The 24,869-nt window shown below is 43.7% G+C and overlaps 1 protein-coding gene across 1 annotated transcript in view; it reads right to left on the bottom strand.

Moving 5' to 3' along the window:
* cacna1eb (calcium channel, voltage-dependent, R type, alpha 1E subunit b) overlaps positions 1 to 24,869 on the bottom strand; it is a 96,412-nt gene that overhangs the window by 63,570 nt on the left and 7,973 nt on the right. The gene's annotated exons all lie outside the window — the stretch shown is intronic.

Below are 24,869 nucleotides of genomic sequence, written 5' to 3' on the forward strand. Positions count from 1 at the left end.
GCTGCCCGCTGACAGCCTGACACACAAGACACAGCCGCACTGGGCACAGCCTTTCCAACTTCAGTCTCTGCTAAACTATTATGTAAGGACTAGGAGATTACTTTATGGTTATTAATACAGTCATTAACAATAAACATGCAGCAGCATGTTTTGTCTAAATTGTCTTTGTGGCCAACAAATGTAGCTACATTTGCAAACAGTGCTGTTGACCATGTTGTTACATGGTCCATATAACGTGTGTACCAACAGACAATGCCAATATGCTATATTAATATTAGAACGTTTTAAAGACAGATTAATTATTGACGACAATGCAACCAAGTTGTGGTGGGTGCAACGTCACTGAAAACCTTCATAATAGCAAATTAGCAATTACATTAATTTACTCACGAGTGCTGAAATCGTGAAATGGAGGATGTAAGAACACACTTTTGTTGCATTAGAGCAGGGTAAATATGAAGTTTTGCGCCAAGGTCTTGTGTTTATATTCCTCTTACATAGGCTGTAGGCTATGTTATTGTCGCAACAACAACACACGTTGGTCGGTCTGAGAGAGGGGGCCTTCCTGAGCGAGGGGGCTTCTGACTGTCGCTTACTCGCTTCCCCTCTGTCGGAGGAGGAAGCGACGCGCAGCCGTCGGGAACCCCCCCAGGCCGACTGCCCCCCTCTTGCTGCTAGTATCAGGCTGCTACAGAAACTGTCAGACGAGAAGACCAAAAACACTAGCGGGGGTTCCTGTGTTATATTTTTCGACAGAAGCAACAGTTGTACCTATAGTCTCGTACCGGGCCCTGCAAGCTTCGGGCCCTGGCGCTTAAGCTCCACCTAGTTCCATTGTTAGTCCGGCTCTGGGTTCAAACTGTGTAGCCCCTTAATCTAGTAAAAGGCAATTTTTATTGTATTTATTTTATTATTTCTTATTTTATTAATTTATTATTTATATCCTTTATTACCCTTTTTTTTATTTTTTTTATCGTGGTTTATGGTTTTATTATTGTTGCTTTTGTTGTTGTTGTTGTTGTCTTATTTTGTGATGGAACCGGGGAGGGTGGGGTATATGTGGGGTTGTTTGTCTACTAAAATTGAAAATCTTATAAATAAAGTTTTGGGGGGGATGAGGAAAAGATGAGGAAAAGCATCCAAGGGAAGCGATTGAGGAAAAACTGTGGGGGGGATGAGGAAAAGCATCCAAGGGAAGCGATTGAGGAAAAACTGGGGGGGGATGAGGAAAAGCATCCAAGGGAAGCGATTGAGGAAAAACTGGGGGGGGATGAGGAAAAGCATCCAAGGGAAGCGATTGAGGAAAAACTGGGGGGATGAGGAAAAGCATCCAAGGGAAGCGATTGAGGAAAAACTGGGGGGGATGAGGAAAAGCATCCAAGGGAAGCGATTGAGGAAAAACTGGGGGGATGAGGAAAAGCATCCAAGGGAAGCGATTGAGGAAAAACTGGGGGGGGATGAGGAAAAGCATCCAAGGGAAGCGATTGAGGAAAAACTGGGGGGGATGAGGAAAAGCATCCAAGGGAAGCGATTGAGGAAAAACTGGGGGGGGATGAGGAAAAGCATCCAAGGGAAGCGATTGAGGAAAAACTGGGGGGGATGAGGAAAAGCATCCAAGGGAAGCGATTGAGGAAAAACTGGGGGGGATGAGGAAAAGCATCCAAGGGAAGCGATTGAGGAAAAACTGGGGGGGGGATGAGGAAAAGCATCCAAGGGAAGCGATTGAGGAAAAACTGGGGGGATGAGGAAAAGCATCCAGGGAAACGATTGAGGAAAAACTGGGGGGGATGAGGAAAAGCATCCAAGGGAAGCGATTGAGGAAAAACTGGGGGGATGAGGAAAAGCATCCAAGGGAAGCGATTGAGGAAAAACTGGGGGGGGATGAGGAAAAGCATCCAAGGGAAGCGATTGAGGAAAAACTGGGGGGGATGAGGAAAAGCATCCAAGGGAAGCGATTGAGGAAAAACTGGGGGGGGATGAGGAAAAGCATCCAAGGGAAGCGATTGAGGAAAAACTGGGGGGGATGAGGAAAAGCATCCAAGGGAAGCGATTGAGGAAAAACTGGGGGGGATGAGGAAAAGCATCCAAGGGAAGCGATTGAGGAAAAACTGGGGGGGGGATGAGGAAAAGCATCCAAGGGAAGCGATTGAGGAAAAACTGGGGGGGGATGAGGAAAAGCATCCAAGGGAAGCGATTGAGGAAAAACTGCAACAATTAGGGCGGCAGCTCATTCATGTAAAAAGCTGCATCTACATTTACAATGATGTAAAACAGGGGTTCTCAACGTTTTTGGCCGGGGACCCCCGGAAATGCTTTGGCAATGTCTCGGGACCCCCGTCCCGCCCCCTCCCGACCCCCAATATAAATTGACTGCTACAATAACCTTAAACCATTTTGGGCGGGAACCCCTTTTGGTGTTTTAAGCATTGTTATAATTTAGCTATTGAAAAATAGCAGATCTACAAGCTCATAGCGCGCCACCGAGTGGCGCGCTACGAGCTTGTAGGTCTGCTATTTTTGAAAAATCGTGAAACAAAATCTTTTTTTTTTTTTTTTGAAAATAATTTGGGGACCCCCTAAAATAATTTGGCGACCCCCCGAGGGGTCGCGACCCATGGGTTGAGAACCCCTGATGTAAAACACAGCAGCGACAAGACAAGAAAAACTAACAGTCACACAGGTTTGGAGATGATTCTTTGTTTTACACTAAACAAAATAGCTGAAAGATAAACTGATCCGTCCACACTGCTGGTCCGGAGCGCGAGTGAGTGGGTGAGCAAGGGAGCAAGAGAGTGAGAAACTTATGTAATTAGCTAAACAGATTCTTTAGTTTTAACAGAGATAAAAGGACAACAAATCCACATGCACCTAGCAGCCTTCTGTACTCACATCTGCCCACTCACTCACTGATATCTCTCCACCTACACACAGACATCGAAAAACAACATTCAACCAAGAAGGGAGGAATCAACACACAGTAAAATCCTTGAGTTTCAATGTAACCACTTAAACCCTGTGTACTTTGTCGATTGTATAGACCCCTACTGGTCTATACTTGGCCCCCTCCTTTTTTCCCCCCCATCTACACCAAATCTCTTCCCACGAAAGTAGCCAATCTACGCAACATGTTGTAGATCTGCTATTTTTTGCCAAATGTATTATGATGGCCTGTCCATAATATGGACGCTAGGTTCAAATCAACACTCTGGATTTTACTGCACATCTTTTCAGCCTGCATAAAGAAGTCAGATATGATATGAATGGTCATACCAATGAAGCACACCTTCATTGGTAAGAAAAGGTCTTAAACCTTTCTTACAGTTTTTCCTCAATCGCTTAATTGGATGCATTTCTGAAATTCTTGGAAGATAGTGCCTCAAAACCCCATACCATTATATTGGCAAAAACACAACACAGTTGTCATAGTGTTGGATGCAATTTTCATTCCACTTTGATATTCCAGTCAAAACTGATTTTTTTCCTCAATTGACTATGTATGTACTGTACATTTCCCATTTGCATAGACACAGTTGTTCATTGGGTAATTCAATGCAGATGTAGTGATTTAGACCAGTGCTGGGATCGAACCCTGGTGGTCCCACTCATACTGTAGATATATATTTTTTTTTAAATAGATGACTCATTGGCCGCTGCAGTTCGTTGGAGACAAGAGTCTCCAGCGTAAGGTGGAAGTCAAGCGGAAGTGCTGAACGCGGCTGCCTTATAGTTATGGGATGAAATACACCAACAACCTCTGCGTCCACGGGATGCACTACTGTACTCAGTAATAATCCACGTGAGAAAAAGAAAATTGCGAGAAAAGAAAATTGCGGTAAAACAATAATCCACGGACACGATCATTTTGCATGGCCGCATCCGACCTCATCCTATGTTATAAACAATAAAATCCACGTAGGAATCGTTGTCGAACCACTAGTTTGTAATAATAACAACACAGTCTGACGGGCGCCACCATCATGCTCAGAGACGAGCGCTGAGCGCTGACATGCGGTGAGCGGAGCGCAGCCTGGAGACCAGAGCCGTTTAGAGAGAGAGAGAGTGGCGAAAACATACCGTTCGTTCAGTGACTCATAATCTCCATGAATAGAGCACCGAAGTCCTGACGTCACTGCCCTCTACTACCAGTAGAGGGCAGTGAGCGCCATGGTTCATGTATGTTTTTATAAGCATTGTACTCTCCATAGGGGGATTTTAGATCGCCTCATATAAGAACTGTGTTTGAAAAATAAACCGATCACCCCGGCCTTTTCACTCATATGGATATGAAGCATCGACTGAAGGTGGAAATGTACAAATATACCCAAAGAGTAACAAAATAAGCGTTAGAAACGAGCCAAACAACCCAGAGACTACATTTCCGGGTAGGCTGCTTCTGCCCGCAGCCCGTCGCACAACAGAAACTGAACGTTAATTACGTTTATTTTTATTTTTATTTTATTGATATATAATGTATCGTGGTTAGTACGAGTCGAGTCACCACCAGCTGAGCTTATGTCAACGAGGAATCTCAGGAACGCAATATGTTGACAGCTGGGCGTGACGTATATGCTCAGCGGCATTGCATTCATATGTAGTTTCAAGGCTTTTGCGGTCACATTAATTCCATTTTCTCTAGAAACTGGCTGTATCAAATATGAATGGACATCATTAACGACGCACAGCCACTCCCCTGACAGAAACGCCGAGGTGGTCGGTTTATTTTTCAAACACAGTTCTTATATGAAGCGACCTAAAATCGCCGTTTGGGGATCTCAATGCAAATAAACAAATACATGAACCTGGAGATTGACGCCCTCTACTGAAAGTGACGTCAGACTTCGGAGCTCTATAAACAGTGAGCGGAGTTGTCGCAACTCTCTCATCTAAACGGCGCTGCCTCCGACAGAAAGACAGGGGAGCTACATTTTTGAGCATGACAAGCAGAGCAGACCCGATTGAATGGGAAACACACATCGTGTAAAGAACGCCGACACTGTTTGTTGAACCGGTGCCCCCACACACACGTTAAAATGCCCCCCAAGTGCCAAAGCCAACTGCAGGACAAAAGAAAATATTAGCGTATGTGTAATGAAAACATAAAGATTTATTAACAGTTAAAACTGGCAGAATTATAGATTTTATATAGCCAAAATAATATGAAATGTGTACAGCATTTTTTGAATTAATATTATTAATTTATTTTGCTAGCTTTAGTTATAATAATAATTTCTTCTGTTTTCTACATGAATACAACCACATTATAACCAACCATATAAAATTAATTGGGAGTAAAATGCTGCAATTTGTAAAAATGGCAAAATATGACTCCTAACGTCGTTGAAGTGGGACTCATAAAATGTCCCTGAGACTCATCTAAAAGACCATCCCTGCTTACCGGGACTCATTACATTGAAAACCTAACCTATACATCACTGCATACCTATATGTATCTAATATTTGAGTCTGTGCAAACAGACCACTAGGGGGGCGCGCCCAACGCGTTTGCACAGCTTTTTGAAAACCTTATTAACCCATACCTAACAGGCGAACACCACACCAAAATTCAAAAACTAGTCACCAAAAGCTAAATCTCTACAAGTCTGCTCCCAGCTATATCACCAAAACTCATACCGTTTTATTTATTTTTATAAAAATGTTAACTTCCTGCAGGGATAGGTGGGGGAGTCTGCAGCAAAGGCCATCAAACACTCTCAGGCATATACAGTGGGAGTAGTGTACACTACTGTAAAATGAAATGAAATGAAATGAATGAAAATGAAAAAACAAAATGAAAATTGTGTCAGGCTAGCCTAGGTTTGCTTGTACAAGCAAACCTAGCCTGACACAATTTTCATTTAGTTTCACTTCCGCCAGAACATGGGTTTTTTTAATGGCCGTGGCTAGAAATTCAGGGCTTGAGCGGTTGAGTCAGGCTACAAGCAAACCAGCAGCTCTTTAGAATTTGCACTTTGGGTTACAGATACAGTATACTGTATCTGCCTTGTGGTAGTCTAGCACACTAACACACATGCACGCACGCACACACGCACGCACGCACGCACGCACGCACGCACGCACGCACGCACAAAGGAGATGCATACATGGGCACAAATAATTCTAAGTGCATTGGAGTTACACTTATACAATCATGGCATGAGCTTTCAATGTACAGTAGGCATGTCACTCACCAAAGCAGAGACACCACAATACAAAACGCACGCACGCACGCACGCACGCACGCACGCACGCACGCACACACGCACACACGCACACACACACACACACACACACACACACACAGTACGTACAGAAACAACAAAGTCCAATAATGAGTACCACAGACGAAAAATAGTCTAAGTCCAAAATTTCAGACTGACCCCTCCACAAAAAGGCCTCGTTGTCCTGAACCCTTATCTATCATTTATATATTATGGATCAATAGTGTGGACTTAGACTGTTATTCGTCTGTGGTACTCTCAATTGCAGTCTATGTATCTAGTACCTACATTCAATATGTAATATTCATTATACAATGACGACCTGCATTCAAGCAGCACACAGAGACCGATTTCTTCCTGACTTCAAGGGTATCACTCACTGTTGTACTGTTGCACATTATTGTAACAAAATGAATTCATACATGATGCCCAGAATGCGTCAATCTCTCCCACACACCTACACCTACACCAAGAACACAATGGGAAAAAACACAGCCAGCATCATGTTCTGAGCACACAGTAATGAACAGCTCAAACATTGTTAAAAACGTGGAATTAGCCCATTTTGGGCGGGAACCCCTTTTGGTGTTAGCTATTGAAAAATAGCAGATCTACAAGCTCATAGCGCGCCACCGAGTGGCGCGCTACGAGCTTGTAGGTCTGCTATTTTTGAAAAGTCGAAGAACGACTGACATAGAAACATAGCAGAAAACTTAGAATCTGATCTCAGGTCAAAATGGGTTAACATGCTAATGATAATGACTACACATACTGTACAAAAAAATGCTTTGGGCAGCTTGCAAAACAAACTGTGATATCATAATAATACTACATTGTTTGGGCACATGCAAAAGAGGCATTTATTTGGGATTAGTCCAGGGCAGGGGCCTGCATCACCATGCTGGCTTGTGGTGAGAAATGTTGTAAAATATCTATTTTGGCCACAGAAATAAAACATTTAGCAGTCAATAATATTATCAGAAGCATAGACCCTGGCCTAAATGTATACCAATGGACTCTTAATGCGCTACACATTTTAAATTCTGACAGTATTTCTGGATTCATGAAATCACCTATGACAACTAACTTGGAACCGATAAACCAGCTGTTTATCCAGTTCAATTATGAATCATGGCAAGATTAGAAATGAGACCACCACTGCCTTCCTATAAAATTCTTGACACTATCCCCACCGTGGGGAAGAGTTCTAGTAATATGAGCTATTAATTGAATTTCTATAATTATTTGGGGGGTCTGTGGCATTGGTAGAACAAGACTTTCATGTGTACCTATTTTGGGGAGGAGATTGGCGTACAAGCAGACCGATGAATTGAAGATTTAAAAGGAACCCTGGCTAATAAAACAAATATGCCTTAAAACATTATTCTTGCCCTAAATAAAATAAATAAAAACACCAACCCTAAAAACGCTTTGATGCTCAGTATTACGTTTTTTTTTTTTTAGAACGTTCATTCCATACATTCCATGTGAGGTCCATACATGCTCATAATTATGACATCATCAACAAGCCAAGCCGACCCTCATAATAACAATTTTCTCCCATGTGTGCGTCCTCGCAAATGGCAAGAGTAGCCGATCTGCATGAGATACTGCAGCGCTGTCGTCGGGAGGGGGGGGGGGGGAGGGCGGGTCGCAGCACAAATAATATGCGAGTAGTGCAACCAAATCTTCATGCAGTGACGTTCCTGGTGCATGGTTTGTATTGCTATTGTTTCTCCAATTGCAGTTAAAGAGCAGCAGTCCATTGTGGGTATGGTCCCTCGTGCAGACCTCGCTTAGCAGCCGATATCAATCCCGTCAGTGTATACATGCTGTTACGTGGCAGAGCCAGTGTAGCAGAGCGCACCTGCAGTAATTTAGATACACAAAGAATGATCAAAGTGTAAGTGTAGCGGAACCAATTAAGGGCCGTTTCCAGAGGAAGAAGCGCACCTGTTTTTCTTTCTTTATCTGTAAGTGTAGCGGCCCTTTGCCAGTCAGGGCAAACCTGGCAACAGGCGGGGCTCAGCGCTTGTTGGGCCTGATGGCAGACAGTTAACACCTTGCTTGCCCGGACCTATTTAATCCATTACTAAAATGTGCCCATCATTTATAGCACCCGGACCACTTTTACCGGCGCACCGGAAGTTGTTGTGAATGTCTGTGTAGCAGCTAACAATAGCCACACCACTCTAGAGTCGGGAGGTAAGAATAAATCTATCGTGACTAGCGACTGGACCGCAGAGGGCCGTCAAACACAGGATCTTTTTTCATAATTAGACGGGATGATTTAGATCGCGAGTTATGAACGTTTTAAGATTTTCGTTTCCGTCAGCTAAACAGGCAGGGAAAATGGATACTAAAGGAAAACTAAGCTATGATGGCTAAAAGTAAGACTAAATATACTGACAATTTCGTCAACAAAAAGAAACTAGACTAAAGGAAGGGACTAGTGGACAAGAGATAAGTCATTTTACACTTGGCTGCGACGCGTTGTGAGCTTGTAGATCTGCTATTTGCAGCAAGTGTAAAAACAGTCATTACGGCCTGCAGGTCATGAGGTCACTAAGGCCTCACTCAGACCTTTACTGCATTGCTGTATGCTTGTTGGATGAATGTTGTGTAGTGTCATGGCCGCCCCAATGCATTTCCAATGGAAGTCACATGGTTTGTAGTCCACATTTTGGACTACAAGCTGTTGTATGGCTTTCGGCTGTGTTTCGACTGCGCCCCTCCCCCTCATACAACACAAATGTTGTGTCAAACCATGCGACTCCCATTGGAAATGCATTGGGGCGGCCATGACACTACACAACATTCATCCAACAAGCATACAGCAATGCAGTAAAGGTCTGAGTGAGGCCTAAGTGTGCATCCTCTGGGGGAGAAATGGAGAATGACATTTCCTCAGCAGGACTTATGGCAATCCACCTTGTGGTCAACAACATCAGTAGGGTTCATCTTATGAGGAGCATGAAGGTGCACAGCAAATTCCATGGAATTCCAACCAGTAACTAGACGGACAGACCAACTGACCGACCGTCACTGTCGTCCTTAGAAGATCTCTGCTGCTAGCAGAGCCATATGTCAGAGCATGTTTTGTTGTATGATGAGGATTAGAAAAGAGTGTGCAATTAGAAATAACAGGCCATTTTAGACGTTTGTTGCACACCTAGGGCTCCATTTTCGTCACCGCTAAACCCCTTATCCCTAAACTTCTTTGCCTTTTTTTACTATTTTGCAAAAGATTTTTGAATAGTTAAAATGGCCAGTCTACAAGCTCACAACGTGTCAATGTAGAGGCTAGCTGAACTATTCAAAAACTTTTTTCAAAATAGTAAAAAAAAAAAAAAAAAAAAGGCAAAGAAATGTAGGGATAAGGGGTTTAGCGGTGACGAAAATGGAGCCCCTAGTGTCCAGGTATGTACAAGGTTCAAGGTTCACTTTGTCATTTCACATGTTTGCACATATAAATCGTACTCAGGACCTATCAATAAAAAGAATAAGCCAAGTGAAAGAATGTATGCAGAGTAAGAACACACACACATGCTGTCGTCCACTACGTTTTTGGCCAGAGGCAAACGATATATAGCTGAAGAGGGTCACACAAACATGTGTGTTCACACTTGCACGTGAGGTTTAATTGGTATGGTTGGCTCATGGTCCCTTTCCTTGTCCCAGAACCGCAGTACAAGGTACTTTGTAATTTGGGAGACAAAATATTTATGTTGATCCAAGACGTCACATCCATGAGGTTTGCCGGAGGATATAGTGACCATTTTAGGAATCCCAGTGAATCAGATTTGGTTTTCATTCTAACTTGGTGTGTTTGTCGCTACACACACACACTTCTCACTCAGATTAACATTTTTAATTGAGCTCGGCGTCCCAACAGATTACCTTCCAGCGAGTCATTAATTTCGAAATGGAATGAATGCCGCCAGCGTTGGCCCAGTGGCCTTGTTTTGATTCCCAGCCGGCCCCTGTGACACATGTGCACATTTTCTTTTAAGTCTGACTTACTTCTGCTGTGCCAGGAGAGAGAGAGAGACAGAGAGACAAATAGAGAGAGAGAGCGAGAGAGAGACACACAGACAGACAGACAGACAGACAGACAGACAGACAGACAGACAGACAGACAGACAGACAGACACGCAGACGACACATTAAGACAGACAGACAGACAGACAGACAGACAGACAGACAGACAGACAGACAGACAGACAGACAGACAGACAGACAGACAGACAGACAGACAGAGACCAGGCAGACCAGGCAGACAGACAGACAGACAGACAGACAGACAGAGACCAGGCAGACCAGGCAGACAGACAGACAGACAGAGACCAGGCAGACCAGGAAGACAGACAGACAGACAGACAGAGACCAGGCAGACCAGGCAGACAGACAGACAGACAGACAGAGACCAGGCAGACCAGGCAGACAGACAGACAGAGACCAGGCAGACCAGGCAGACAGACAGACAGACAGACAGACAGACAGACACATTAAGACAGACAGACAGACAGACAGACAGACAGACAGACAGACAGACAGACAGACAGACAGACAGACAGACAGACAGACAGACAGACAGACAGAGAGACAGACAGACAGACAGAGAGAGAGAGACCAGGCAGACAGACAGAGAGAGAGAGACCAGGCAGACAGACAGACAGACAGACAGACAGACAGAGAGACAGACAGACGACCACAACATGTGTCAGATACTGTAAGTGGTATACGAAACAAGGTCATCCGTTATCGGTTCCAGATGTCAAGGTGGAAAAGATATTATTTTCATATCAAGGCCCATTATTTATTGGGCATTTGAGCCGCGGACCACCATTTGATGACATTTAGCCTCTCGGACACAGAACGTAGAATGTTTGTGTTATCGTTGGATGAGATTTTGCATGCATGCTGTATTGATGTTGGAGCCATTAGGAGAGATAACAGGAAAACATTCAAAACTAGAAAAAGTGCCCTTCTGGGCACAGGTCTCCACCAGGAGGATAGGAGTGTGTGTGATGTTTGGCAAAATGTTTAGGAGTAATATAAACATGTATACTATTTTTGTTTCTTGCAACAATTTTCTTCATTTTGTTGAGGAAATGCAGAGCCAGATCACTCATAGCATCTCTGAGGATAGAATTCTGGATGAGCAGGACATGTGCAGCATTTTGTACAAAACGGGCTACTCCTGAAAACTTTGGAAGGCAATGTTAGCCAATCAGTGTAGAATCTGAGAAATCCAACAGACTGTCTTGATCACATGACTACAGAGATCATGTGTACCGTACCGATTTGCGTGAGATTTGGATGAAATCTGTGCGACTAACATAAACAATGTGTTTTGCAGAAATCGGCCTCATGGTGGCGCTATAACCGGCAGATGTGGAGGGATGCAGGGAAAATGTTTTTCCATGGCCTCTAGGGAGTGCGTATACATAAGTTGACGATGCAGTTATAGGTAAAAACCGGAATTGGCCTGTTATAGCGCCACCGTGAGGCTGATTTGGGAAAGAAATAGTGGCATGTCGTCCTCGGCCTAGTGGAAATGTGCGTGTATAATTTGATGGAAATTGGACACTGTGTTTGTGATTTGTGGCATTTTGTTCGAAACGGACCAATCATGTGAGCTTTGGAAGCCAATCTTAGCCAATCAGGATGGAAGATGGGAAATTGTGCAGATCTGTGTTGATCACATGACTATGGAGATAGTGTATACCGAATTGTGTGATGTATGGATAAAATGTGTACGAGTTATCGACAGAAATGTGTTTTGCCTAAATCGGCCTCATGGTGGCGCTATAACAGGCCGTTGAGGAATATTTGGGGCAGAGGTTCGTCGTTGGCATCCAGGGAGTGTGTGTGCACAGTTTGGCATAAATCGGGCCAACGGTGCCGGAGATTAGCTGATAACGGACGGACGGAAGGACGGACGGACGGAAGGACACACACACACACACGGACGGAGTGCAAAACATACTCTCTCCCCATGCCTTCGGCCTGGTGGAGACAATGACAATTCTTCTACAGTACATCCTCTAATTGTGTAGACTTCTTGTAAATTAAGTAATACAGATGCTTAATACTTTTAACTCTTGAGAATGTAAAATGAAACCAAATGGACCCTCAGGAGTTAACCCATTCTAAGCGGGAACCCCTTTTGGTGTTTTAAACATTATGTTATAATTTAGCTATTGAAAAATAGCAGATCTACAAGCTCATAGCGCTACGAGCTTGTAGGTCTGCTATTTTTGAAAAATCGTGAAAATATTTATTTCAGAAAACTGGAGGATTTAGAAGATTTTTTTTTTTAATTTTGAGGTCAGGCCTGAATGGGTTAAAGATCTAAAAAGGGTCCATTTGGTTACGGACTCTCATTCAGTTGGGGACCACCTGGAACCCTCCCAAGGACCACTGGTGGTCCCCTGATCCCTGGCTGAAAACCACTGCTCTAGTTGTAGGAGCAGGTTAATTTTAAGCGGCACAGTGACATATTTCAAGACGGCGAGATGTTACTATGGATATTAATATACAGACCTGTGTGTATAATGTGGATCACTGCCTTCCTTTAAAACAGGCCTGGAAATCCACCTTTCAGGAGGCCAAAGGGGGAGGTCATGACCACTTCTCCCTTAGAAAGGTACGTGTTCACTCCCTCCCCTCTTTACCCCAATTTCTTCCCTCCGTACATAATAGTCTTTTATTGCGACCGCACGTCGCTATGAAAACTATGAAAACATGCACTTCCCATCAGTCCGTCCCGTCCGTCCGTTAGTCACCCCACGCCTCCATATATGGCCATGCCTCATGACATCACGTGACATCACTTGACAACACGTGACATCATCAGGGATCTCAATATGAATGAATGAATGAATGAATGAATGAAATATTTATTTTCGTGTCATGCCACTTTGGCCCATCCCATATGGGATTATATGACACATTTTACATATTACATTGGATACAACTGACACTACAGTCCTTCCTGTTCATACATATTTGTATATTATTAAAACAAAAAAACAAAACAAAACAAAACGAAAATAAACACAAGGCCATTTTACATGTAAATGGCCCTCCTCCTCATTGACCAGGCCTTTTCAAGGAATGAGGCAAATGAAAAGGTGTACTTTTGAAACAGGCGCCTCAGTCTCTCGAAGTCCTCCAACCATACAAATTCATGGTATGGGTCTATCTTAACACTTTGATTGCTGGAAGATCTCAACAGGCCTATTTGGATGTTGCTGCCATTTAACATTGCACAAAGGCCTTGTTCGGGGGCCCACAGTAAAATGTTCTCTTATAGCGAGAATCACACGCCTACATCAAAAGAAAGCTGAACTTGTCCACTTCAATTAAAAAAATACATTTTGATTTTACCATGTTCCATTCTGGAGATATTGACCTTTTTGCAACACCTGCATTTGCCTGGAAGTGGTTATCTTGAACAGCGAGCAGAGTTATGGATGGTTTAAAGTCAGAGACATTGACAGGCAGATATAAAATTGAACCCAATAAATATCCTATACATCCTATACACCGAATGAAAGCCCTGAATGTGTACTTTTACGAGGAAAACAGTAAACATTGATCCCATCTACAGTTAGACAGTAATTGGTTATTGAATGCAGCTTGTGCCCACCAGATAACTTCAGAGAAGACATGGACGTGAACTCCTCAATATTCACAAAATAAGGCCTATAGCGACATATAAATACTATATACCGTATGAAACAGAAGACTCTCTGCTTTCATAAGAAAAAAACTTCTACTGTAGTAATAATAAAAATCACACCCCTGTGAAGTGAGCGGTGCAACTCTGTCCCATATTGCACCACTCACTTCACATGGGTGTGATTTTTATTATTACTACAGTAGAAGTTTTTTTCTTATGAAAGCAGAGAGTCTTCTGTTTCATACGGTATATAGTATTTATATGTCGCTATAGGCCTTATTTTGTGAATATTGAGTTCAGGTCCATGTCTTCTCTGCAGTTATATCTGGTGGGCGCAATGTGCATCCACCCAGTATCCAATTTATGACAAACTGTACATGGGATCAATGTTTTCTCTTTTCCTCGTAAAAGTACACATTCAGGGCTTTCATTCGATGTATAGGATGTATAGCATATTTATTGTGTTTATTGTTATATCTGCCTGTCAATGTCTGACTATAAACCTTCATAACTATGCTTTCTTTTTGATGATGATTGTCGCCTCGCCTAATCTATCTCACTGCTTTCATTGTTTTGATCGCAGTAACATTGGGGGGGGGGGGTCATGGGCACATTGGGCAGCAAAAGTCTTGATCCGTACGGCTATAAAAAGTCCCATTTCACCGTTCGGTTCAGAACTATAGTATAACGGTGAGACGCTTTGTCATCATCAGCTGATTTTGTTTTTCAAGCTAGTGAAGTATATTTACTAACAAGAGAACATGCCTGGGCATGCAGGTTGGAGGCGATGGAGGAAAAAAAAAGATTCCCCCGGCTGTGATGTCAACGACAACGGATCACAACACCACGGTTTAGGACGCGGAAAAGTTCGTTATACATTACACCCGGGTCGATTACGTCCCCGATGCGTTCATTGCGGTCTTATCACTACAATTATAATGAATAAAAAAGCGTTACAATCACACGTCCGAGCGATCTCCGATTATGACGGTTCTGCATGGCGATACGTGATCCACCAACGGCACACTGTCTTTTTTCCGAGAGACAGAGCCAGCCAGGACAGAGCCCCCATCTCGCAGGCTCCTCCTGCAGGAGAAACAGGAGGGGAGGGGGGAATCGAGTAGTATAGTGTTGTGTGAAAGCCAATAGCTGGAGGAAAGCCTGGTGAGGCGAGGTTAGGTTAAATTTGATTCTTTTCATACACCGACTGGATCATTCCATGGGCGCGTCCATTTTAGACTGGCTTAGTGGCTTCTACACGTAAAGCGGCCCGCCCTCCTGTTTTCAGGATGGGAGGGGGGGTTTTTTTTTTTGGTTTTTTTTCTGATCACGTGAGCGGGACTAAGCAACAATGATAGGGCGATGGTTCTTCATTGTCCGGGTGGGTAAAAAGATGAATGAAAGTATGCTATAAAAAAGTGATTGAAACGTATTGATACGTGATCCGCACCCGACGTTTGATTAATTGATAACGTATTGATACGCGATCCGCGTTGGGAGTGTTAATAAAAAGTCTTTCCCTAATAGAGTTGTAGAAAGGACAATAAAAAACAAAATGCATTTCATTTTCGATTTCATTTAGATCACACAGACTACATAGTCTATCCTCCTCCACCGTACCTACATATCTACCTGTCTCAATATGCAGACCAAGTATGCCAGCTCTAATTTGGGCACACAAGGATCGTTTCTTTTTTGACAGATTATACTGTACATAGTTTTCTGTCTCGTAGACATGTTTGATCTCACAGTATGTGCGGAGCTTTGGTTTACACCATATGTCCAGTGCCCATCTATCCTTAATAAAAATAATTTATTTTATTACCTTAACCTCTATTTGTTGTTTATTATAATAATGGTCTTCATAACCCGCTCTCGTAAGAATGTCGTACATGTCCGTAGCCCAAGTGCCCTTGATCAAGATATCCCACTCAAGAATCCTTCTTACAATTCTGTTAGAGTTCAACTCCAGTATTCTGTTCCACAGACGTACCATGTGTACACTCCACCGTACCTCATTGGGTTCCCATCCCGTATCTCCTTGTATGTAGTCGCGACGTAGACGACATCGCCAGCAGCCCTTCTCCATATATGGGAATGTCAATAATAAAAGCAACAAAAAGATCCATATATGGGCATTGTTGTGACGGTCTCATGATAACCACTGTGGTTGCCGCGACGCGACTCGCAAATTAACCAAGTTGGTACAACACATGGATCTCCATATGTGGAGCTGACTATCATCACCTGGATCTCCATATATGAATATGAAGGCCATGACACTGACCTCATCAAACCCTGGATAGCCATACATGGATTGTTTGACATACTAGATCTGCATATATGGAGCCGCGACCAGCAACTCTACATCTGACCTCACCGACACCAGATTAATAGTTAAAACTCCTGCTTCTCAACTGTGCCGTATTAAGAAGCGCTGTTGTTTCAGCAATTTATTCATTATAAATTGCATTTAAATATTATTTTACTTTGCTCATTAGTGATTTCTCATCATGTTTCAGTTTCAGTTATTATTATTGTTATTAAATATCTAGCCTATCCTTCCATTCCGTCTCCCTTTGAGAACAGTGAGAAAGCACTTTTTTTTGTTGACATTCTAACCGCGATACATAATTCATTTGCATACTTAAATGATTGACGTTCGGAGGATTCCTCTCAATCCCCATGGTAACGCCATGAACTGTGGGTAATTTCTTTGCCAAAGTCAGCCAAAGTCAACATCGATGCTGACTTACGGAAAGGGTGCATAAATGGGGCGGGGCTGAGCCCTCACTGACTTACCGATGTCAAATGGGACAGCCCTCAAGCCCTCGCAGACTTCACATGAACGCGCAGCTAAGTCTGTGAGGGCTCATTGAGTCAGCAAGGGAGCGGATTGGAATTGGGCCACTGAGTGAAAGATTCTCTATTTATGAAAGAAATAAAATACTGATGGCGTTTTTATTTTGTAATTTTAGTTGTAGAGGGCAAGTATAATGTTTTAAGGCATATTTGTCTTATTAGCCAGGGATCCCTTTAAAGCAATATAGTTTTCTGTTTCTCTGTCTGCCACTATTGAGAAGTCTGGATTTTGGTTCATAAATCAATTCTTTCTCTGGAGATTATGTTTGGCTATACTTGCCAAACCAGTCTGTGCTTTCAATTGCATTAATGCAACTATAACATAACTTTGACCAAATAATTCAATACAAATTGGAGTGGATTATTTATCATACAGTATAGTAGAGAAAAGTCAAATCTTTGTAGTATAAGCTACAATGTGTTCATTTGTAAACAAAGCCACATAAATCACAATATAATAATAATAATTATGGATTGCATTTTTATAGTGCTTTTCTATGCACTACGTGCCTACTCAAAGCGCTTTACAATGGTCCATTCATTCATACATTGGGAGGTGAAGTGGCGAACAGTCAACGCCAGCGTCCTCACTTCCCACATTCACACACCGATGGTGTCCGGGTAGCTCAGGCGGTAGAGCTCTCGCCTTTGGACCACAAGTTCATGGGTTCGATCCCGGGCACCCTCAAACTCGGCATATGAGTAGCACGGCTTGGTGCAGCAAGTTGTGCGGGAAGTATACTGGGAGCTGACGTGGGGCTCCACCTCAGCAATCCATCTCCCAGGGGCCTAGCGCATTGTAACGGGGACAGACTCCATCTCCCAGGGGTCTAGCACATTGTGACGGGGATAGATTCCATCTCCCAGGGGTCTAGCACATTGTAACAGGGATAGACTCCATCTCCCAGGGGTCTAGCACATTGTAACGGGGATAGACTCCATCTCCCAGGGGTCTAGCACATTGTAACGGGGATAGACTCCATCTCCCAGAGGTCTAGCACATTGTAACGGGGATAGACTCCATCTCCCAGGGGTCTAGCACATTGTAACGGGGACAGACTCCATCTCCCAGGGGTCTAGCACATTGTAACGGGGACAGATTCCATCTCCCAGGGGTCTAGCACATTGTAACGGGGATAGACTCCATCTCCCAGGGGTCTAGCACATTGTAACGGGGATAGACTCCATCTCCCAGGGGTCTAGCGCATTGTAACGGGGATAGACTCCATCTCCCAGGGGTCTAGCACATTGTAACGGGGATAGACTACATCCCCCAGGGGTCTATAGCGCATTGTAACGGGGATAGACTCCATCTCCCAGGGGTCTAGCACATTGTAACGGGGATAGACTCCATCTCCCAGGGGTCTAGCACATTGTAACAGGGATAGACTCCATCTCCCAGGGGTCTAGCACATTGTAACAGGGATAGACTCCATCTCCCAGGGGTCTAGCACATTGTAACGGGGACAGACTCCATCTCCCAGGGGTTTAGCACATTGTAACGGGGATAGGCTCCATCTCCCAGGGGTCTAGCGCATTGTAACGGGGATAGGCTCCATCTCCCAGGGGTCTAGCACATTGTAACGGAGATAGACTCCATCTCCCAGGGGTCTAGCGCATTATAACAGGGATAGACTCCATCTCCCATGGGTCTAGCACATTGTAACGGGGATAGACTCCATCTCCCAGGGTCCTAGCGCATTGTAACAGGGATAGACTCCATCTCCCAGAGGTCTAGCACATTGTAACGGGGATAGACTCCATCTCCCAGGGGTCTAGCACATTGTAACGGGGATAGACTCCATCTCCCAGGGGTCTAGTGCATTGTAACGGGGATAGACTCCATCTCCCAGGGGTCTAGCGCATTGTAACGGGGATAGACTCCATCTCCCAGGGGTCTAGTGCATTGTAACGGGGATAGACTCCATCTCCCAGGGGTCTAGCACATTGTATCGGGGATAGACTCCATCTCCCAGGGGTCTAGCACATTGTATCGGGGATAGACTCCATCTCCCAGGGGTATAGCACATTGTAACGGGGATAGACTCCATCTCCCAGGGGTCTAGCACATTGTAACGGGGATAGACTCCCGCATGTTACCGGCTGATACCGATAATAAGCCACTCCCGACCTACTGGAGGCAATGTGGGGTTCAGTGTCTTGCCCAAGGACACTTCGACATGTAGACAGGAGGAGCCGTGATATGGTGTATATATAGGGCATGTTGAACTTGCAGATCAGCGTTTTCTGGTATAAAGTATTAAATGGAATTGAAACAACTGAGGTTTGGTAGGTTGGACCAAGCAGAAGACAACCAAACACAAATCCAACCAGCCTCTGGCAACTCCACCCTGTGCCAAGCAACGCACCAACCTTCAATCAGGCTGACCACGCATACTAATCACTGGGGTATAAACTTACTGTAAATCGCAAGTTTCCATCACTCTGCATCCTTGGCCGTTCATGCCGCACGGCCCATAAATGACCATACCCAAAGTTTATTCAATAAACAACAACCCTAAACCTATTTTCTGTCTAATGCTTGGTCTTCCCTAGTGATATCATCCTTAAGTTAATGTGGTGACTATTGCATGTCTCTCATTTGGCCAAATGGATGCACACATTACATGCACACGTGCATGCACGCTCTCTCTCTCTCTCTCTTTCACACGCACGCACGCACACGCACACGCACACGCACACGCACACACACACACACACACACACACACACACACACACACACACACACACACACACACACACACACACACACACACACACTTTCAGATTTCCACCAAGCGGTGTTTGAGTTAAACCTCCCAGTAGGGAAGCCGAAAGCAGCGTGCACTCTTTGACTCTTGCCAGGCAATGCCAGTCGAGATATGAACTCCCTGAACTCTGTGATCACTGTGACTGACGGTGTAGCAGTGGAGTTGCTTCCAGCACGTCTACCGTCTCTCTCTGGACACACAGGAGGAATCGCAGTGTAACTTAACCCATTTCGACCTGAGGACGTGAAAAACCCATGTTTCTAGGTCAGTGGTTCTCAAACATTTTCATGTCAAGGACCCCTAAAAATATATGAAATTGGCGGCCGACCCCCATCTGAAAATATGTTGTTCCAGGGACCCCTGGAAAAAAACGTTCACTCTGAAAGAATATGTTGATTTGCGCCACAAACCAGACCTACAAGCTCGTAGCGCGCCACTCGGTGGCTTGTAGATCTGCTATTTTTCGATAGCTAAAGACATATAACATAATGCTTTAAAAAAAAGGGGTTCCCGCGCAAAATGGGTTAAATATTTGAATTTAGCAATGTTTTACATTTATCAGTGACTCTATAAGCTGCTTCAAGGGATCACTTGACATTGTCAAATGTAGTTTGTTAATTATCTTAGTGGTGCATAGGTTCCACAGTGGCACTCTGGATTACACAAAAACCTTGTTAACATTGTTACCTCACAAGCTACAGGCAATGGACTTGTGACTACTGACTAGCATCTGCCCCTGATTTTAAAAAGGTAGGTCAGTCAGTTGTGCCCTCATTAATGCTAGTAAACATTGTGACCCAGTGGGTTACAACGAAACCTGTCACAAAGCGCCTGCAACAGACGTTCACCTTGGGCCTCTGCTAAATGCTCTGTCAACACGATGCTCGAGTCCCTTAGAGCATTCTGTCAGAGGAAGAGACAGAGGAAGAGACAGAGAGAGAGAGAGAGAGAGAGAGAGAGAGAGGAGAGTCCGACTCAGAGAAGGCAGAGGAAAAAAACAGGAAGGAGAAAAACTGTGAGAGAGTGAGAGAGAGAGAGAGAGATGTGGGAGTCAGGGTGAGATGAGATGTCAACATGCCAACAGCAATCTTCCCAGAATGTACGCTTATAGCAATACTGTATGCAGTACACACAATCAAGTTAATAATGATTAGCTTCTGTGTGACAAAAAACATTGACAGTATTCTAAGTATATGCAATATATACTGGTACCTAAGAGCAGGGGTTCTCAACGTAAATTGACTGCTACAATAACCTTAACCCATTTTGGGCGGGAACCCCTTTTGGTGTTTTAAGCATTATGTTATAATTTAGCTATTGAAAAATAGCAGATCTACAAGCTCATAGCGCGCCACCGAGTGGCGCGCTACGAGCTTGTAGGTCTGCTATTTTTGAAAAATCGTGAAAATAAAATTTAAAAAAAATCTTTTTTTTTTTGAAAATAATTTGGGGACCCCCTAAAATAATTTGGCGACCCCCCGGGGGGTCGCGACCCACGGGTTGAGAACCCCTGCCTAAGAGGAACAGAAGAATAGCCTCGTTGTGTTTACTGTCATCTGCCTCCATCTTTCTCCCTCAGCCCATTTTCTCTCGCTGCCTTTTCTTCCTTTCTCTCTCTCCTCTCGTTCTCCCCAGCAGCTACTCATCCTGTCTCTTTCTCTCTCTCCTCTCGTTCTCCCCAGCAGCTACTCATCCTGTCTCTTTCTCTCTCTCCTCTCGTTCTCCCCAGCAGCTACTCATCCTGTCTCTTTCTCTCTCTCCTCTCGTTCTCCCCAGCAGCTACTCATCCTGTCTCTTTCTCTCTCTCCTCTCGTTCTCCCCAGCAGTTACTCATCCTGTCTCTTTCTCTCTCTCCTCTCGTTCTCCCCAGCAGCTACTCATCCTGTCTCTTTCTCTCTCTCCTCTCGTTCTCCCCAGCAGCTACTCATCCTTTCTCTCTCTCCTCTCGTTCTCCCCAGCAGCTACTCATCCTGTCTCTTTCTCTCTCTCCTCTCGTTCTCCCCAGCAGCTACTCATCCTGTCTCTTTCTCTCTCTCCTCTCGTTCTCCCCAGCAGCTACTCATCCTGTCTCTTTCTCTCTCTCCTCTCGTTCTCCCCAGCAGCTACTCATCCTGTCTCTTTCTCTCTCTCCTCTCGTTCTCCCCAGCAGCTACTCATCCTGTCTCTTTCCTTCTGCATAGAATCCTCAGGCATGCATTCACGTTTAACCCATTTCGACCGGAGACCAGATTCTACAAAATGTCATCTAAATCCTGACAGTTTTCTGAAAAACCTATGTTTCTATGACTCAGCGTTGCTCAACCTTTTCCATGTCAAGGACCCCCAGATGTATCTGTATTTGGCCGCAGACCCCCCCCCCCCCCCCCCCATCTGAAAATATGTAGTTTCAGGGACCCTCCAGAAGCAAAGGTATGAGTTAAAATGTTCATTGTGAAAGAATATATTCAAAGATTTGCGGCACATTTTCACGATTTTTCAAAAATAGCGTTACAAGCTCGTAGGTCTGCTAGGTCTGCTATGAGCTTGTAAAGTATAACATAATGCTTGAAACAGCAAAAGGGGTTCCCGCCCAGAACGTGTTAATTCACAGAGGTCCCGGGGGCGATACTGAAGCAGGTTTTATACCCAACTGCCAATCCACTTATCCACCCACCTATCTGCTGGCTGCGAAAGGCCGCGGCTATGCCATGGAAATACACATTTTCTCCATGCATCGGCTGTGTGGTTTCAATGGCTGAATGATGCTGCACACAGCGTGCTCTATACTGACATCAGCCAGATGATGCAAAAGCTGTGGAATTTAGCCAGTGGTGGAAAAAAAAGTACTCAAACGTTTTACTTAAGTAAAAGGTATCAATACAACAATGTAGAAAGAAATGCTCCGTTACAAGTAGAAGTAGTCCAGAATTCATTAGTAGTCATGTATTCATTATGCGGAATGTCCCATTTCAAGTTTTCGAATGTATAAAGAATCTTTAAGAAAATAGCAGATCTACAAGCTTAGGAGATCTTCTATTTTCAAATGGCCAAAATGTATATAGGGCTGAAGTGGTTAATGTATGTTTTGTAATAATAATCATAAATGTACAAAGTAACAATAATAATTGTAGTGGAGTAAAAGTACAATATTTGCCTCTGAAATGTAGTGGAGTAGAAGTAAAAGTACTGAAAATGTGACATACTCAAGTAAAGTACAAAAACCTCAAAAGTACAGTACTAAAGTAGTACTACTGTACTAAAGCTGCTATAAGCAATAATATGTCAACATTTGAATTACCTTTTTATTTTTTGGTATTCAGACAGCCAGCAATGGGTAGAACGCTCCCAAAAATAATTAAAAAATATATATAATATTTTGACATATTATTGCTTATAGCAGCTTTAAGTAAATGTACTTAACACTGAGCTATACTTGGTTGCACATCGTGCCATGTGCCCAAATTAGCAGATCTACAAACTCCCAAAGTGGATCGCAAGTACTGTATATAAACCAAGCATTACAATTTGCAGATATTGCTGGCACCCCTTTTGGTGTTATCATTATGTTATGCTTTAGCTATTGAAAAATAGCAGATCTACAAGCTCATAGCGCTCCACCGAGTGGCGCGCTACGAGCTTGTAGGTCTGCTATTTTTGAAAAATCGAAGAACGACTGACATAGAAACATAGCTTTTTCAGAAAACTGGATGTATAAGACATTTTTAGAATCTGATCTCAGGTCAGAATGGGTTATGGTACACTAGGTAATGAGATAATGCACATTCACACATGAATTGGATATTCTCCGTTTCAGTCTGTTCCAGGCGATGTATCAGCAGGACTTGTGGATACAGGCTTATATTATGTGTTTGCAACATCGACACATTTCCATGAGGCCGAAACGTCAGATTGTACGTCACATATTATATACCAGCTGAGACATGTGTAGCATGTCCTTACCCCTCTATGCCTTTCATTTCCTATCTCTCTACTATGCTGTCATAATAAAGAGAGGGAAACAAAACAAAAACATTTTAAACACTTAGATCGATAGCAGCTTCGGTTGTGTAACAAGCGCTTTATCTTATGCCACTACTCTTATGTGATAATGTGACTATACATATATATTTTTTATTGTATTTTTGAGTGGTGTAAACCACTCCTACAACTGGCTTTGTTAGTTTACGTGTCTGTCTGTCTGTCAAAAAAAATTAGCACGGTTGCTATGGTCACCCAGTTCACACGGGTGTGATTTCATTACGTCAGACATTACGTCAGACCACAGCTGATCAGTCTATATAAGACCTTACACCACTCAGTTCACACGGGTGTGATTTTTTCCATTTGGAGTGTAAGAATCACACCTGTGAAGTGAGTGGTGCAACTCTGTGTGGCACAAACACAAACAGAGCCACGGGATAGAAAACCCATTGGACTAAACCAAATTATAAAACAGCAAAAGGAAAACTACCTGACACATTGGAAAGAAGCAACACAAAAGCAGAGTAAACTAGAATGCTATCTGGCCCTAAACAGAGAATACGCAGTGGCAGAATACCTGAGCACCGTGACCGACCCAAAACAAAGACAAATCCTAACTAGGTACAGACTCAGTGAGCACAGTCTTGCGATCGAGAAAGGCCGTCATAGGCAGACCTGTATCCCGAGAGAAGACAGACTATGCACCCACTGCACACAAAATGAAGTGGAAACCGAGCTACACTTCCTAACCATCTGTCCATTGTACCAAGACATCAGAGACACATACTTCCCACAGATTACAACCACACACGGAGATTTTGAAAACACGACCAATGACAAAAAACTCCCATATCTGCTGGGCGAAGTACAACAATGTGCAAACACAGCAGCAAGATTTGTGAGTTGCTGTGATAGGAGAAGGATATCAAACGGAACACAACCACCCTAAAGACTAATCATTGTGTATATTCCTGCACTATACCTGCATCCAATGATCTTGGTACATAGAAATTGATCTATTGAAGATTCTGACTTTCAAATGTACATATTTTTTGTTTTGATTGTATTGCTGTATTGTGCTTTCTGCTTTGGCAATGTAAACGTATGTTTTCTCATGCCAATAAAGCCCTTTGAATTGAATTGTGTGTGTGTGTGTGGGGGGGGGGGTTCCACAGGAACGCACCCAATGTGCCGGCCCGATTCCGGCAAGCCGCCCCGCGTCCGAAACGGTTGAGAAATGACAGAGTTACGGTGTGGGGGTCCCTCTACTGTACCCTCTACTGTACTGTACTGGCACACCCAAAATCACCATATATACAGTTAATATGTGTGTGTGTGTGTGTGTGTGTGTGTGTGTGTGTGTGTG

The sequence above is a fragment of the Electrona antarctica genome, assembly GCF_951216825.1.
Source record: "Electrona antarctica genome assembly, chromosome: 19".
NCBI lineage: Eukaryota > Metazoa > Chordata > Actinopteri > Myctophiformes > Myctophidae > Electrona > Electrona antarctica.